Raw genomic sequence first — 4686 nt, 5'->3', positions numbered from 1 at the left:
AAGGTTGCCTGCTTGCTCTATGCATTTCTGGAGAGCAGTAGGTTGCATTAATTCTCTACACAATTCTAGAGGGTAAGCTTGGTTTCCCTCTATTTTTGTGCAATTCTTCAAGTGAGAACAACAGCCAATTAATGACCAAGTCACAGGATGTCAGCTTGCGGGTGGAAGGCAAACAAGCTAGCAGACACAAGCTGATAAGCCATAGAAACTAACTAAAGCATAACTACTTGTCAGTGCAAGACATGTTGCTGAGGATGGTTGGTAGGGAGGCTCCAAAATGAAGCTAAGGAAAAATTTCGGAGGGTGGTAGTAGCCACTACAACAACTGCTAAACACCCTAGACTAAGAACATATAGAAATGTAGGCTTAGATTTTTTGCAATGCTTTTCTGAATATGATTTGTCTGTTATTCCTAGAGGCCAAAATATTTTAGCTGAAGCCTTGGTTGTTTCAACCAGCACTTGAAAAATGCCTTTTCATCCCAATAGGAAGTATGTGGTAGAAGTAAGACACATGCTAGTTGTCCTTGATAATGTAAAATATTGGAAGGCTTTTGGTAATGATAAACAAATAGAAAACTTCTTACAAATGAAAGATGAATTTGAGATTGTAAATATTGATATAGACGAAAATGAAAAAGAAATAGTGGTTAATGAAATAGATGATAATCAAGAAGAACTTGAGGTTCTGCAATTAAAGGACAATGTGTTACCAAGAGGATTGGTACCATTGGAAGAGATTCTTGACTTTGACGATGTAGCCAAGAAGACGAAAATAGAACCAGTATGAGTTGAGGTAGATGAATGTAACATAGGAACTGCAGAGAACCCCAAAATTGTCAAACTGTCTAAATCCTTACCACCTAAAGAAAAACAAAAATATATTGAGCTTTTTAAAGAATTCTCTGATGTGTTTGCCTGCAACAATGAAGACTTAAAATATTATGATACAAGTATCATTCAACACACCATTCCCATCAGGGAAGATCAAAATCCTTTTAAATAGAAATTGAGGAGAATAAATCCAGTTTTACTTCCTTTGATAGAAAATGAAGTCAAGAAACTTTTTTTATGCAAATATCATTATACCCCTTAGATTTTCGAAATGCGTCTCAAATCTAGTACCTACTAGGAAGAAAACAAGTGAAATTAGGTTGTGTATATTTTAGAAATCTTAACAATGTTTCTCTAAAAGATAATTATCCCCTTCCTAAAATGGATCACATCCTACAAAAGGTAGTTGGCTCCAACAAAATCTCACTGCTGGATGGTTTCTCAAGATACAATCAGGTTCTGATTCATCCTGAAGATCAACACAATACAACAATTACAACACCATGGGGAACTTTTATGTATGTAAAAATGTCTTTTTGCCTGATGAATGTTGGGGCCACTTTCCAAAGAGCAATGGAGATAGCCTTTGCTGATGAAATTGACAAGTTCATTGTGATTTACCTAGATGATATAATTGTGTTTTCAAAAACAGATGAAGAACACTTGCACCATTTAAGAAGAGTTTTTGAAAAGTGCAGAAAATATGTTATCTCCTTAAACCCTAAGAAAATTATTTTTGGTTTAGAGGAGGGAAAACTTCTAGGTCATATCATTTCTAAAGAAGGTATTAGAATTGATCCTAACAAAGTCGAAACCATACTAAAAATTGACCCTCCCAGAAACAAGAAAGAAGTTCAATCCTTCATTGGTAGGATAAATTTTCTCAGAAGATTTATTCCTAACTTGGCTGAAATCTTAAGATCCATTACAAATATGTTAAAGAAAGACATGGAAATAAAATGGAATACTGAAGCCAAGAAATCCTTTAGTGAAGTAAAGATAGCTTTAACTATTGCTCATGTGTTGATAAGCCCTGACTTTACAAAGGATTTCATTATTTTTTCTTTTGCATCTGAGCATACTATTGCAACTATTTTATTGCAGAAAAACAATGAAGGCCATGAACATCCCATAGATTTTTTCAGCAGAGCTCTGAGTGATGCATCTGTAAAGTAAAACATTATGGAAAAACAATCATTTTCTTTGGTAAAGGAATTAAAGGATTTTATAGTATACATCCTACATTCTCATATTATTGCATTTTTACCAAGTGTTGTGGTAAAAGATATTCTCACACAGACTGACCTAGATCGCTGAAGAGGGAAATGGATTTTTGTGATCCTAGAGTATGACATTGAGATTAAACCAACCAAGATCATCAAAGGTCAGGGATTGGAAAAGATAATGGTTGAGTCCAATTTTCATGCATTGGATATCAATTATATTATTTCACTAGATGAACATGAAGAGATGGCGACTCCACAGGTGTCTGAGACCTTTGCTACTTCACCATGGCATGTCGGCATTATCTTTGTACTACAAAAATTACAAGCTCCTCCTGGTTTAACCAAAACAAAAGCTAGGTTTCTTAAAATTAAAGCTATGAAATTCTATATTTTAGATCAAAATGTATATTGGAAATATGGTGGAGGTATTTTACTAAACTGTTTACTGAAAGATGAAGCAAACAGGGTCATGGAAGAGTTTCATCAAGGACATTGTGGAGGCCATTTGTATTAGAAAACCACAACCAACAAAATCCTAAGGTCTGGCTTTACTGACCTACCTTGTTTGTAGACGAGCATAAGAAAGTCACCACTTTCCACCACTGTCAAACCTTTGAAGGCAAGAGAAAACTTTTGCCTTTACCATTGAAACCCATTTTAGTTGAAACTCCTTTTTAGAAGTGGGCCTAGATTTCATTGGTGAAATCCATCCCAGCTCCTCAGGCCAACATAGATGGATCTTAACAGCCATTGATTACTTTACCAAGTGTATTTAGTCTATCCCAACCAGGCAAGCCACAGATACTGTCATTATCCAATTTTTAGAAGGTAACATTCTGTCTAGGTTTGGATGCCCCCATAAGATTATCACTAACAATGTTGTTTCCTTTAAGTCAAAGAAAATGGTTTATTTTTGTAACAAATACCACATAATATTAGGACACTCAACTTCCTATTACCCACAAGGAAATGGGTTAGTTGAGTCCTCCAACAAGAGTTTAGTCAACATCATCAAAAAGCTACTGCAGGAGAATAAAAATTTATGGCATAAAAAGTTGATTAATTCCTTGTGGGCTGACCAAATTAGCACCAATAAGTCTATTCAAATGTCTCCATTCCAGTTAATATATGGATTTGATGTTGTGTTTCCAGTTTCTCTGGAAATTCCTGTTTTAAAATTGTTACAAGAATCACAAGTGGAAACTAATGAATTACATAGGAGGATTAACTAGACCATACAATTGCAACAATCTAGGGAAGAGGTGTATAAGAAAACTCAACTTGTTCAAGACAACATCAAAAACATCTATGACATGAAAACAAAAGCAGATGATTTCGAATTAGGCGACCTAGAGTTAAAGTGGGAATCAAGGAATGAAGACAAAGGCGAGCATGGTAAGTTCGATAGTTTGTGGAAAGGGCCATATAAAATGAAGCTTTCAGAGGCAATAATGCATTTTTCTTGAAGGACTTGATTGAAGAAGCACTTCCTGGTGGACTTGTCAATGGTAGACTTCTCAAATACTACTTTCCTCAAATTTAAATCAGTTTCATTTAGAATCATTGTACATATCATTTTACTATTCTACTGCAAGAGTGACAGTGGCTCACATCATAAATTGAAGCCCGGAGAGAAGGCCCTAAGCTTCTGAAGATTTGTTACCCATATTTATGATTGACAACAGGTGGATCAGATTCAGTTGCAGAATAAAGAGAGTTTTCCCAATGGATCAAGGCTATTGATCTGCAGAGTTCTTGACACCTCACAAGGAGGGTGCCATCCCCATTGGAGCCATTGTTAGGGTCCTATATATCAAAGGATGACTTGATTGTAGCTGTAATTTTGTATATGAGATGTTGTAAATAATCTTCCATTCTGCAAATTTATTTCTAAAGAAAAAATAGAAAAGAAAAGAAATGGGGATATAAAAAATATATACATGTGAAAAGAGTAAAAAATAAAAATATGAAAAAACAAGAAAAACAATGAAAATACCCCATAAAAAATATGGATGCAAGTGAGCAAGTCAAAATGCCACTCAAAAATGAAAAATTTCATTAGAAGTACCTTAGAAAAATTTCAATAATGTGTGCATCTTGTTTAAATGCCACATTGAACTAGGAGAAGTATATTAGTTAGTTTAATCACATTATTTAAACGTGATTAGACTGGATTAAATCAAATTAGTTTAGGTTAGTGAATGAATCAACCACACAGTTTAATCGTTGTTGAATTAGATTAGTAAAAATAAAATTAATTAACCACAGTGTTTAAACATGGTTGATTAAGGTTTAATGTTAAGATCAATTGTTAAGTTAATTTAATCGCAATTTTAATTTATGATCGTTGACCTTTGTTTCTCCCGTGCCACTAACCTCTTGCCATGTGGACTCCCCCGTCCCCACCATTCGCTCATATGCCATCCTTTCCCCTCCACTGCCTGTCTGCCACCTCATGCCTGCAGACCCCACCCCCCTTCCGCCAAAGTAACCTCCTGCCATTACTTTTCCCCCAATAAAATGTTTTTATTTGGCACTCCCGCCACCACATCAGCAAACCCATTTCCATACATTTCGGCCACTTATTTTGGTTGATCAATCTCAGGAATCCTTGCAGGTATCTAGTC

This window comes from Pinus tabuliformis, chromosome X (genome assembly GCF_031772625.1).
Source record: "Pinus tabuliformis cultivar Carrire ecotype Pingquan chromosome X, CPIR1, whole genome shotgun sequence".
In the NCBI taxonomy this organism is placed as follows: domain Eukaryota; kingdom Viridiplantae; phylum Streptophyta; class Pinopsida; order Pinales; family Pinaceae; genus Pinus; species Pinus tabuliformis.
The sequence above is the reverse complement of the archived record's forward strand: the minus strand, read 5'-3'. Positions refer to the sequence as shown.